We start from the raw sequence: 13,982 nt of genomic DNA, 5'->3' as shown, positions 1-13,982 counted from the left end.
TGCACCAACGATGTCAATCCTCCAGGTATAACTGCAGCATCTGTTTTTAGTCTTGCCAGCCTTTGCTTGGTGCTTGGAGTTAAATGAGCCCTGAACATATCCCACACCAGTAGACTACGTCTTTGTAGAAGTCCACCTGGTCGCCTGCTCCATACATTATCAAGCCATAGCTTTACCCCTTCTTCATCCATCCATCCATCCTTTCTCATTAACATGCACAAAACAACCAACAGGAAACTTGAGTTTCGGCATTGTTTTTCTTTTGAAAATAACCATTGGTCTCAGTTTTGCGCCATCAGCTGTGCATGCTAGTACCACTGTGAAACTGGACTTCTCATGTCCTGTTTTTATTAAAATTGTCTTTTCACCTTTTTGATGGACAGTTTTGTTTGCAATCATATCGAAATTCATTGGAGTTTCATCCATATTTCCGATACTACTTAGCGCATAGCCATGTTCATTGCGCAGCCTAATAACGTAGCGATGGAAGCTATGCATTTTGGCATCAAGATCCGCAGGTAATTTTTGGGCAATTTTTGTCTTTTGCCGCAATACCAGATTATGCCTTCCCAAGAATCTGGTACACCAGGATACAGTGGCCTTAAATCTGTTGCTGAGATCTGGGTTAGATTTGGCCCACTGAAGTGCAACCAATCGGATTTTATTTCGGGTCACTACATAACGAGGCTCGGTCACCATGTCTGCTACATGCTTTTCGAGTTCTGGCCAATGTGGGGTGCCTCTTCTTAATGCACACTTACCCCTTGGCATACTCCTTAATGCTTTCTCATTTGCTCTCCAGGCCCAAACCATCTTTTCTGTCACTCCATATTGTCTTGCAGCAGCAGTTATTATGTTCTGTGGCAAAATTCACAACTTTAAGTTTGTAACTGGCTTCATATTTCCTTCTTCTTGCCACCGCTGGAGCCTTGCTGGGTTCTTGACTGCCAGCCATTTGCACTGGATGTACTGCTGGAGCCTTGCCGGGTTCTTCACTGTCTGCCATTTGCACTGGATGTACTGCTGGAGCCTTGCCGGGTTCTTGACTGTCAGCCATTTGCACTGATGTACTGGTGCTGTACAGTATGAACAGGTGCAGAGACTGGTGCTGTACTGTCTTCACCACCACATGTACGGTACGGCAAATATCTGCTCACCAGACTGCCTTTCCTCTTCGCAACAACCAGCCAATCACGGCAAGTGCTCTACTGCCTTCGGGAACATTCTACAGTCCCCTTTCTATGCCCATGCCCATGTCATGGAGAGAGGAGCGCGTGCCAAACGTGCAACACAGCGGGGGCTGCCATCTTCGGCGCTGGCTGCCCGTTATATATTTCGGACGTCCTGCTGCCTCGTCTGCCTGGGGATGTGCAAGCGGTTGGAGGCGCGTGTGCAGCGGCAGTCGAGGTAAGACTCATGGCGCCATTTGCTCGCATGTGAAGCGGTCTGACACCTTCGAGTGAAGTCCTCGCTATGAAAAAAAACGCTCGCTTTCGATACTTGCACAGTTCATGGCGCGGGGCCTGGGTGTGGACGTTGCCAGTGCCGGTGGCTGTATTTTTTAACATAAGGTGTGTTGTTTCTTGTTATTTCCTATTGTGAAGCGGTCTGACACCTTCGAGTGAAGTCCTCGCTATGAAAAAAAACGCTCGCTTTCGATACTTGCACAGTTCATGGCGCGGGGCCTGGGTGTGGACGTTGCCAGTGCCGGTGGCTGTATTTTTTAACATAAGGTGTGTTGTTTCTTGTTATTTCCTATTGTGAAGCGGTCTGACACCTTCGAATGAAGTCCTCGCTATGAAACAGCGCATGAAAACATACCATAAAATTTGGTACCCGGCGTATAAGACGACCCCCGACTTTCCAGAACATTTTACGGGGTTAAAAAGTCGTCTTATACGCCGGAAAATACGGTATATAAAACTGCACACAAAAATATCTTGCAGTTTTTCATCTTTGGAGACGAAGACAATGTATCGAATAAAACATCCAAAACACTTTCGTACCTTTGTGAGCACACCAAGGCTTTACAGATAGAGCATGTGGCAGTGACCTCTGCAGAGTACAGGTGGGGCGGCTAGTGGCCTTGAGAGGTTCCGTAGATGTTCATATACTTGTCTTGTACATTTTGATGATATTTATAACATTTCACTTTCGATTATATTTCGTATTTCCTCTATGTAAAGCACTTCATCCACCAGTGGATCAGATCGTATCCTACGCCGATGACACCCAGCTCCTATTCACTTGTGATAGGGGCGGGTCATTCGACGGCATACATATCAGGGATTGCCTTGGTGCGGTTTTTGAGTGGTTCAGGTGTAATGGCTTAAAGTGCAATTCTGATAAGTCTGAACTGCTCTTTTTTTGGATGCGCCTGTGAATCAGATTGGAAAGCTTGGTGGCCACAAGATATGTTTCCCCCTGACAATGTGTCTCTCAAGGCCAAAAACTTGGGAGTGATTGTGGACAGTGAACTGTCCTTTGGGCCACATATTTTGTGCCTTTCCGGTAAATGCTTCGGCATTTTACGGATGCTGAGGAAGTTTCTTCCTTTAGTGTCTTTTCAGCATAGGAAGATAATTGTTCAGGCCTTGATTGGATCTCGACTGGACTATGCAAACGTTCTCTTTTTGGGTCTACCAAAATATCTTTTGACCCGTTTGCAAGTAGTCCAGAACTCGGCAGCCCGTGCTATCTACGGGCTCCCGAGAAGAGCTGGTGCCACTGTCTTACTGAACACCTTACACTGGTTACCGATTGCAAAGAGAATTCTTTTCAAAAGCCCGACTTTTGCCTTCAAAGCTCAACAAGGCACTGGCCCTAAGTACATTAGGAAACGTCTCTCCCGATATGTACTTAGCAGGTCTCTGAGATCATCTTATTTATCCAAGATGACAGTCCCGGCTATCAGGCGGGCAAGGTTGGGAGGTCGATCATTCCGCTACCTAGACCCAAAGGCTTGGAATGAACTACCACTCTTCCATAGACAGGCTCCCAGTCTCCTTGCTTTTAGAAAAGATCTGAAAACGTGGCTTTTTACTAAATAATTTCTTTCCCCTCTCTTCTGTCTGCATTTTAGTTGTTATGTTGTTGTCTTACTTGCCGATATTCTTCGTCAAAGCGCCGGGATGCTCCCTGGAGTAGCCGAGCGCTATAAAAGAAATAAATTAACATAACATAACATGCTTCAAAATATTACAAATTAATACGAATATGTATCTGTACCGACAAACTTTTCATGAGCAATTTCCTTATTTTTCCATTCCTGTATCAGGTTTCCCTCTCCATCTTCTTGTTGGGAACAGGTGAAAAATAGCAAGACTTTAGAGTACTGAAAACTATAGCACATGACATTTAGAACAGAAAATAGGATAAAGTGGAAACAAGTTGTACAGTTGGCTCTGTGGCTTAGTTGGTTAAAGCGCCTGTCTAGTAAACAGGAAATCCTGAGTTCGAATCTCAGTAGTGCCTTACTTTTTCTAGACAAACTACTTGCACTTAATTTGTGTTGTCTGTGGCAGCAATTGGGTTTAAGTTGGCAACAGTGGGGGTGATGCTGCTATCTGTTTTAAAAGCGTCTATTTCACAGGCACCGACATGTCTTAAATAATGGGCTCTTTTATTGCTTAATAAGTTAATATGCTTTAAGTGTACACAATAACATATGCACTTAAACAACTGTAAATAATTTAAAAGAAGTGGCCCGAGAAACGATTTTGACCTACGGCTGGATTATCAGTAACTGCATTTTACTGGCTCTGCCATCTGCACTACAAGCCTCCATTCTAGATGCATTGCTCAGTTTTAAACCGTGCCCTTTCTACGGCTCAATAAGTTGCCAGTTTGCACTGCGCCATCAGGCCCAGACTGGCCATAGCAGGCACCGGGCAATCCCCCGGTGCGCCGCATGGGTGGGGGCCGTTTTTTTTTGCCCCTGGAGGCCGATTTTGTTACAGGGCTGTTTTTTTCAGCATAGCTGCAAAATCGGCCCTGTACAAAAATCGGCCGAAAACCGGCCCCGGCAAAGAGCTCGGCAGCAGCTCCAACTCCCCCGAGTTGGGAGGGGGGCCGGCCGAGCACTTTGCCGGGGCCGGTTGTGGTTCCCAGTCCGGCCCTGTGCGCCATAAGCACTTTAACTGCTCGATGACTGCAGATGATCTAATCGACTCACAAATGAATTTAGGCAGAGATTGTTGGGTAGTTGGGTTTAGGAAATACTCGCGCTACACTTTATTACTCGGAAGAATTATACATGTGATTATTAAATTTTATGTTGTATTTTATTGCCAGCAGGCGTCTTTTCGAGTGTTGTTTTAGTCATGGAATGGTTTTAATTAATTATGCCTGGTAAATAAACGATTTCATTAATTTCGATGGTAAATTGAGAATGCATTGTATCACCAACTCGAGTATCTTTTGACTTTCAAAGACCAATTGACAAAGCTAATCAGTTTGGCTTTGTTTAGTGAAAACATGTTCCCAACATTAACTTGCATCGAAGTACAGTATGGGCAGCAGTAGTGCAAGCTTCAACCAACTGGAGCAGCACTGGCAGCACTGGGGTAACTTCCAATTAGTAACGTTGTTACAGCACAAACATAAGTTGTTTCAATTGACATTATCTAAAGAACCGGCACAGCACAGGCAGCAGCAGAGTAAGTTCAGCTTCAGAGTACAGATGGTTACAACTTCACTTACATGATAATGTTGTGGGTAGACCAAAAGTAATGTTGGGGTGTAATGAGAGAGGTAATAAAAACAAGCATTTGTAATGCAATCGGTCTCGCCATTGGGACGTTGTAAGTGTGTAGCCAGAGCTATTGGCTCTGCCAATGTGTTTAAGTCATGTTATTAAAAATACTTAATTTAAAAGCTGTCAGGGGTTGCTTATATTTATACAGATCTTAGCAGTATTTAGTGACAATTACCAAGGTGCTACATAGCCTGCTAAAGTTTTTGTCTGCGGTCTCACCTTTGGGACCTTATAAGTATTTAATTATGCAGCACAATATGCTTGGTGCAACAACATTAATTGTTGCATGGCTAAAAACTTATAAGGTCCCAAAGGCGAGACCTATTGGCTATGCCAATGCTGGCCTTAATAAGCTGCTGTTGGCCTACGTCCATCTCAGCTTCTGAGGGGGAGGCAGCTGGCAGCCCTGAGCCTGCTTGCAGCAGGAGGTCCCTGTGCTATCACTGCTCGCTTGTAATGACGACACAGTGTTGTTACTGAGCTTAGTGAAAATACTTACATTATACGGAGCTCTGTTGCATAAGGACAGTAGGTTCCTTTACAGCTTATGTATCTGGTGACACAGAGTGCCTCTGTACACTGCTCTCTTACCTGACGTTAATCACAGTAACTTACAGTATACACAGCTCCTTTCTCCGGTGCACATCTTCTATACCCAGTGCTTTAAATGGGCCGGTACTCACCGGTACCGAGTACCGGCACTTCCTAAATTTATCACTTTGAGTACCGGCACTTCTCTACTGCCCGAGGAGAGTACCGGTACTCATGAAAAGGTCTGCTCGTGGCTGTGCTGGTGAACCGGAGTGGGACATGTCACTGGCAGCCGAGTCGCCGCTTCTGCAGCTCCCTTCCGCCCATCAGAGCCCCAGCTGAGCTATTCAGCAGGGCTCTTTTAAATAATGTCCGATGCTCGCCGTCATGCTGTGCTTGACAGAGCTGGGTGGAGATTCATTTTACCTGCTAGTGTGCGCGCGAGTGATTTTCAAAGCGCAGCACTTCAGGTAGTGAAAAGTGAAAAGTCACTGCAGGGTAACACTTTGAACATAAGAAATTGTAGTAATCCATGTTAGTCAAGCATTCTCTGTTAGAATTGTTATCTTACATTTCCACTGTAACATTCCATGTACTGACCAGCCATTCTCTACTGGGCTTCTCCTGGAGGTGGTTGTTCAAGCTGTCTGTCCCAATAAACCTGCAGACTTCTACTTGGCCTCTTGAGTCTAATTACTACATAAATTTGGCGACGAGGATGGGATCTTCAACTAATCATCAAAAATCTTCAAAAATCTACAACTATTTTTTTTAAGAAAAGAACCCGCATTCTCAAGAACCTTTCTAGTGAAGTCAAGGGATACTGACAGCGTTCACCTGCACAAAATTAAGGTATTCTTCTGTTTTATGTGTGTAAAGATTGCACCAGCGGCTGTTTTTGTCTTTCTGTGCCTTGATTGCACCAGCGGCAGTTTGTGCTTATTGCCCTTATATTTTCCTCGCTTAAACTGGTGATATGTCTACGTTTAAAAACTGCCCAGCGCTTAGTTGCCACCTTAACGCGACTTCCGTCTGCCAAAGCGCTACATTTTTATAGTTTTCCTACTTTATTGACTGTTCATTTTGCTTGCATCATTTAAACTTACCTAACGAGCGTCTTTGCCTACACGAGCGTTCACACGAGCGCTTCCACCTACGCGAGTGTTTACACGAGCGCTTCCTCCTACGCGAGCCTCTTTGCTTCCATTGCTCCAGCGCTCCTGTCTCTGACTCATCACCGCGTCATTTCCTCTTCGTCATCACGCACGCATCACGCCTTCGCGTATGCGTTCCAGCAGCCATTTTGTGTCCTACGTTTCCATGGAAACCACCACGATCGTTTGCAAGCAGTAATCACGATCGTTTTTTCAGTACTTTGCCTCATTACAACTCGTTTTAAAACCACGTTTCTACATAAGAATATACTATTTTCTACAGCGTTTTTTTTTTCCTTCTTCTCTGTTTCAAGAAAAAAGAGGGAGATTTGAAGCAACAAGACTTAGAATTCTTGTGGGACTGCTATCTCATTGGACAACGGTGACTACTTTTATTATTTTCTATAATTAGTCATTCTACTTCTGTGGACTTCTCTCATTTGTGTGAAATTATAATTGTAATTATTTACAATGTCTAACAATATTCCTTCCCCTGCACACTTTTTACCCACAGCAGGTGATCCTAAAGTAGAATGGGATCTTTGAATCCCTACATTTTTAGCTTATGTAGATGTTGTTGAAGAGGACGGTTGTTCTCCTAAAAGGAAGCTAGCATTGTTAAAGAATTGTCTGGGTGGTGCTGGACTCAAAGAGTTACAAAGTTTACCTCCCATAGATAGTACTGGTGCTGGGGATTTAAATGTTTTTGATATCGTCATTAAACAACTAAATACTAGGTTTGGAAGAAAAATTAACATTGTAATGGAAAGATTTACATTTTATTCCAGAATACAAAAAGAGGATGAGTCCATTGAAAATTACGTAGCCGCTTTGCGCACCCTGGCTGGGTCTTGTGCTTTTGAAACCATCAATTTCAAACAGGTTTTGAGGGACCAAATTATGATGCGCACTAAAAGTAAAAAAATCCAAGAACGTCTCTGGATGGGTACCGATTCCTCTCTTAGTGCTGTACTGAATATTGCCAAAGGCATTGAACAGTCCGAACTTTTTGTGAACGAGATTAGAGGTCAAGATACCAAATCTAAGGTAGTCATTCCTGAAGCTTGGAACAAGATTTGCATAAAGTGTAAAAAATCTGGTCACTTTAGCAAAATGTGTAAGTCTCCTCAAAGAGTAAATCTTCTGTCTTATGAAGAATATGATGATACTGAACAACCTTCTGAAATCAACACTCTGTTATTTGTAGGTGATTCAGAATGCAAAGGTTTTCCCACTGATATCATCACCATTAATGGTAAGGAAATTTCAATGTTGATTGACTCCTGCGCCTGGTACACCATTATTGGGAAAAATGTTTTCAGTCGACATTGGCATTCAACCAAGTTGTTACCATCAGACATAAATCCTGGTGGGTACACGGGGAAGAAAATTGACATTGAGGGTTACATGTGGGCAGAGATCAAATTCAAAGACAGATCCATTAAAGGGAAGGTTTATGTATCTTCCAAAGGAGCATCCATTTTATGTTGGCCTCATCAGTACGACCTAGGCATTAAACTTGACCCCAATGCCTCTCCTCCGGTATACGTAGTTCCTCCTGAAAATGATTTCATTTCACAATTAAAAAACAAATTCTCATCTATTTTTTCAGACAATTTGGGGACCTTTGTGAACTTTAAACACCGCATCATTCTTAAGGACTCAGCCATACCCATTCGACAGAGTAAGGAACGTTCCTCTGGCTTATCGTGAAAAGTTAAAGGGTATTCTTTCGGATTTGGTAGATAAGAAAATTATTGAGCCAGTTGAGTCCTCTCCATGGGTTTCGCCAGTGGTTTTGTCACTCAAGAGCAATGGCGAACTCCGTCTATGTGTTGACCTACGGAGTTTAAATAAGGAAATTTGGATTGATAGACATCCCCTGCCCCACATCCATGAACTTATCTCCACCTTGTCTGGGGCATCGGTATTCTCCACACTAGATTTGACTAGTGCATACCATCAGTTATTGTTGCACGAAGAATCAAAATTCCTAACAACCTTCATCACGCCGGAAGGCATGTTTCAATATTGCTGCATGCCTTTCGGCTTAGCCAGTGCAGCCTCTGTGTTCCAAAGGCTGATGAAAACTGTGTTAGAGGGTTGTTTGGGTGCAATTGCATTTCAGGATGATATCCTCATTTATGGCAAGAATCATGAGGAGCACGATGCTAATCTGGAGAAAGTTCTCAAGTCTGTCCAGGAAAAAGGTTTAACGCTAAAATTGTCAAAATGTAAGTTCAGACAGAGCAAAGTAGAGTATCTTGGTCATGAGATTTCTTCAGAGGGCATTAAACCTAAGTTCAACCATATACAGAGTATTTTAAAAGCTCCGGCACCGTCAAATAAGGAACAATTGGTCTCCTTCTTAGGTTTAACTGAATTCTATAGTAAGTTTGTTCAGAATTATGCCTCCAAAGTACACTCTTTAAGGTCTTTACTAAAGAAAGATGTAAAATTCAGCTGGTGCAAAGACCAGCAATTTGCTTTTGACACTATGAAACAAGAGGTAGCTAATGCTCCGTTTCTCAGACCTTTTAATCTGGGTAAAGAATGCATAGTATGTGTGGATGCAAGCAATACTGGTTTGGGCGCTGTTTTAATACAGAAAAATGAAGGTGTAGAGCATGTGGTTTCTTACGGTTCCAGGACATTGCGTGGTGCTGAATACAATTATTCCACCATAGAAAAGGAACTCCTAGCATGTACTTGGGCTTGTGAGCATTTCAGGCAGTTCATTTGGGGTACCAGTTTTCGTTTAAGAACTGACCACAAGCCTTTGATACACATGTTAGCAGCTGGTGAAAGAAGAACTTTAACTGCGCGTTTGGCCCGTCTGGCTGCCAAACTACAAGAGTTCCAGTGCATTGTAGAATATATTCCTGGTCGCTTAAACGTACATGCCGACTGCATGTCCAGGTTACCTCTAGTCAATTCTATTTGGTCTCATTTTTCTGACTCTGATGTGGTTTTTAACATTGATGACGTCAATGAATGCAACAGTACAGGTTTATCTACTGGCATTTCGGAGGTTGCTTGGAGAGAAGCAATGTGTAACGACACTTGTTTATCTGGTGTTGTAGATTATTTACAACATGGTTGGCCTCAAGAAAGGTATTTATCTGGTGATGTTCTATCTTTCTTTAAAGTTAAGGATGAACTTATGTTTAACCAGGGTTTTGTGTCTCGTAGTGACAAGATTGTCCCTCCTTCCTCCTTAAGAGAAAGGATTGTTTCTATGGCACATGAGGGTCATATGGGTATGTCCAGTACCAAAAGACGTATCCGCGAATTTTACTGGTGGCCTGGCATTGACAGGATGGTTGATAGGTGGGTAAGTTCCTGCCCTCCGTGTGCCAATAGTGACAAAACTGTAAAACCCTTGTCCGCAGATATTTCTCCCATCGAGTTTGTCAACTGTCCCTGGAAAAAACTAGGTATCAATATTGTTGGACCTCTATCTTTGTCCCCGAACAAAGAAGTTTTTGCTTTAGTTTTAATCGATTACTTTTCCAAATGGCCTGAGCTCAAGATTGTAGATAAGATTGGCTCTACACAGGTTGTTCAGTTCCTGGATGAAGTCTTTTGTAGAGAGGGTATTCCAGCCGAAATTGTGTCTGATAACGGTCCGCAGTTTGTCAGTAAGGAGTTTGGATCTTTTCTTGAGAGATGTGGCATTGTCCACAAAAGAGTGTCCAATTATAATCCCCAGGCCAATGGTCAGACAGAACGCTTCAACAGGGTTATCAAGGAGTCCATCCAGTTGGCAGTTAAGAGTAACCTTGATTGGAGGAAAACCTTATGTGCTACACTTTTATCCTATCGTACCTCCCCTAACTCTGTTACAGGTCTTTCTCCCTTTGAGATGCTTAGAGGTAGGAAACCTGGTTCAAAACTCCTTCCTTGGTGGATGAAAATTAAATTCCCTGTTGGATCTTCCTTTGACTGCGATGAAGTTAGGGATAGAGTGTTGAGATACCAAGAGAAAATGAAAGGCTGTGCTTTGTCTTCTAGCATTTGCAGTAAGATCAATCAATCAATCAATGTCATTTATAGAGCGCGCTACATACCCGTGTCTACACATCAGTGTGGGTGATTTTGTTCGTGTCAAGTTTGGAAGGTCTGTTGGGAACAGGTGGAACAAATGGTCTGACCCTTGCAAAGTTATCGAAATTTTCTCCAAAGCTGTTCGCGTTGAAGGGGGGAAAATATGGAATTTCAGGAGAGTTTCACTGTGTAAAAACCCTAATCTCTTATCTTCTCCTCCACCTAAGAACCCCATTTTTGAGGATCTAGTACCTTATTCTCCCATGGTTGACACTTTCATGCCGGAGAGCCAGGATTCTAATGTGCCTGTTCCTGTGGGCAGTATTTCCTCTCAGAGTGTTCCTCCTACACCTGTTTCTGTTACACCTGTCAATGAAAGTTATGTTCCTACTTCTCTCAATGTAGGTAATGTTGACAATTCCAGCGATCAAGTGGATGTGTCCATGTCTCAAAATCCTGCTTCTCATGAAAATGTTCTTCCTGAATTTGTTCCTAGGAAAAGTTCTCGAGTTAAGCAAATTCCTGTAAAGTTACTTGATTATTGTTGTTGAACTTTCTTTCTCCTTTCTCTTTCTTACTTTTTCCTCAGCGTATTAGTTTTTTTTTTGTTTTTTTTTTCTTTAAAAGGGGGAAGGTGTGTAGTAATCCATGTTAGTCAAGCATTCTCTGTTAGAATTGTTATCTTACATTTCCACTGTAACATTCCATGTACTGACCAGCCATTCTCTACTGGGCTTCTGCTGGAGGTGGTTGTTCAAGCTGCCTGTCCCAATAAACCTGCAGACTTCTACTTGGCCTCTTGAGTCTAATTACTACAGAAATGTTATCAGACAATAGGGCGGCGGAATTTCACACGTCCTTTCTTTTGATCTGAGGGTTAATGCCCAGACAATCCGATCGAAGAGGCCCCTGGAGCGCTAATTTGTTTTCTGCACTGAGGCACCCACCTTCCTAACGCCAAATGCCTCACGGTCTGTTTCTTAGTTATATGCCCAGGCTATGGCAGGGTGTTGCCTTTCCCGCCTGCCAGCCGGCCCCAGTGCACCCATGAAATTCCCCTGCTGCAGGAGGAGGCCGGTGTTCGAGAATCCATCACGTGCACACCTCCTCCTGACCTCTGCCCCAGACTCACCACGCCATTGTGAGTCTCATGGTGGGAGCAGAGGGCACAGGCAGAGACACTGCAGCAGGGCTCGCTGTCTGACTCCCTGAAGAAGAGACAGGCTAGCGATCCCCGCAGTGCCAGGCAGCAGCTCCTCGGTGGATCGTTCAGACAGCTGTAAAGAGATAATTTAATATTCACCTGCTGCTGACATTTAAAATGTTTGTTACACAAATGATTAGGAGGCTCCAGCAATACAGGGGGCCCTGCAAATGGGCACACTAGAGTTGTCTGCGCTGAATATGCGCTACGTTTTGTCTAAACTAGCAGTTTTGCTGATTTATTAGTAGTGCAAAGTGTTTACCATCCATGCTTGACAGTGACACTACAAAGCAGCACCCTTTATTTTCTCAGCACAGTTAGACTTGCTAAATCAGATGTAACTCATGGGATTATTGTTGCCGCTGGAGAGAAGTCAGAGTTTTCTCTACTGACAGTTTGCACTATGACCATTAAGTAGCGTAGATGGTTAATGTGCCTTCAAAAAGGCATATTGTATTGTACTGTATTGTATGTAGATAGCTCAGTGAGTTGCTGTTTTTGTCACTTTGTTATATGTGGTTTGGCCGCACCTGAAGCTGAGGTTGGTGTGGGGGTGCTGATTTTTATTGAAATTAAATAATAGCTTCAAAAGCACCTGCTGCCAAATTTGACTTCCTTGTTGCTCAAATTAGTGTGATTTCTGATATTTGTCTACTTCCATTGACTTCATACCATGGTTATGCTCGAAAGAATGTGCCCCTCTAAGTGTTACACATCTAGTTGTTGCCTGACTCTCGTAAATCCACTGAATCTATGAAAATGTCACACATACGCAATCTGAAACATTAGCAGCTCGACTCAAATGTGTCAGTTTTTTATATTTATAAGGTTCCCTCATTTTGCTAGTGAGACAGTGTCACTCATATCGTTGAACTGTCACTCATAATTACAATGAAAATATGAAAATGTCACACATAGCAATCTGAAACCTTGGCAGCTCTGGGGTCCATTCCGGCCCTGTGCTGTCAACACATTCACACTTTCCTCTGCATTAGCGTAAACACAGGAATCCTGGCAATCCCTTGGCAGTGGCAATTAAAAAAGCCATACTGAAGAGTATAACATGGTTTTTAACATACAGAAATCTTTTGTGTGTCTGCTTATGTTTGTCTGTTTGCCTGCATTTGTAAGCCTGTTTTTTAAAGAAAAAAGTGAGAGAGAAAGAATCAAGAAACTCTCAGGAGGTATTTTAAAGAAAATGGGTGGCCCTTTGTGTGTACATGTCTGCTCGGCGACAAATGTTCATAAATAACGTAGTAGGGAGGGTTGGTGAGTGAGTGGATGGGTAGATGAGTGAGCAAGGGTGGATGTGCAGATGAATGGATGGATGAGTGAATGGATGGGTCCAAGAGGGTGGATGATTGGATATAAGGGCCGACGATGGGTGGATAAGTAAAATATTGGATGGATGAATGAAAGGTAGAGAGGATGGATGAAAGGGTGGATGATGGATTAGTGAAAGGAGGGATTGAGTGAAAGGGTGGATGGAATGAAAGGGCGGGTGGTATTAAGGAGTGAAAGGGTTGATGGATAGATGAGCGAAAGGATTGATGGTTGAGTGAAAAGGTGTATAAAGAGATGGATGAGTGAAAAGATTAATGGATAGGTTTAAGGAGGGATGGATAGGTTTGGATATGAAGGGTGGACAGACGGAATTGTGAAAATCAACTGAATGATGGATGAAAAACTGAATAGACAACAGAATGTAAACGGTAAATGGTGAACATCAGCAGGTAAAGGGTTGGATGAATGGATAGATCGATGGAAGAGACAAGAGATATCTTCTGGGGAGGGTCATGATGATTTGCTTGGTGCCATAAGAGCTTTGGTTCGAAGTGGGGATATTTTCAGTTTCTTCCTACTCACTTGCTCAAAAATATATAGTATTGTGCTAAACAACAGCAATTAACAGTATGGCATTAAGAAGGTGCAACTATTGCAAAAAAAGGAAATGTTAACATATTATTGCATTTCTCTTTCATTTTGTGTAATGAGTTAATTTGCTTTGTTTATATATAAACACATTTATCATGTGTTTTGGTGTGTGCTGCAACTATTATAGAAGTCGTTAAGTATCATCATGTCCTGCCTTTAGCCCCGCCCCTAGCCCCGCCCACTCACTACACCTCTTGCGCATTTTAATGAGTACCTGCACTTATTTTTTCCCATTTAAAGCACTGTCTATACCGAACAGCAGTGGGTACCATTACTTATCCTTTACCTGGTGACAGTGAGCGATATGAAACCCACCTTTATCCGGTGGTGAAGACATTATACAAAGTCCTCTTAC

At 43.0% G+C, this 13,982-nt stretch overlaps 1 non-coding gene across 1 annotated transcript; it reads left to right on the top strand.

Annotated features, from left to right (window-relative positions):
* The first annotated feature begins 3,400 nt into the window (after window positions 1–3,400).
* On the top strand, window positions 3,401–3,474 carry TRNAT-AGU (transfer RNA threonine (anticodon AGU)). The gene has a single exon. It is a non-coding gene; the product is annotated as a tRNA-Thr (tRNA).
* Window positions 3,475–13,982: the final 10,508 nt, after the last annotated feature.

The sequence above is a fragment of the Lissotriton vulgaris genome, unplaced genomic scaffold (assembly GCF_964263255.1).
Source record: "Lissotriton vulgaris unplaced genomic scaffold, aLisVul1.2 SCAFFOLD_1345, whole genome shotgun sequence".
In the NCBI taxonomy this organism is placed as follows: Eukaryota; Metazoa; Chordata; class Amphibia; order Caudata; family Salamandridae; genus Lissotriton; species Lissotriton vulgaris.
Note: the sequence above shows the minus strand (reverse complement) of the source record. Positions and strands in the feature narration are given on the sequence as shown.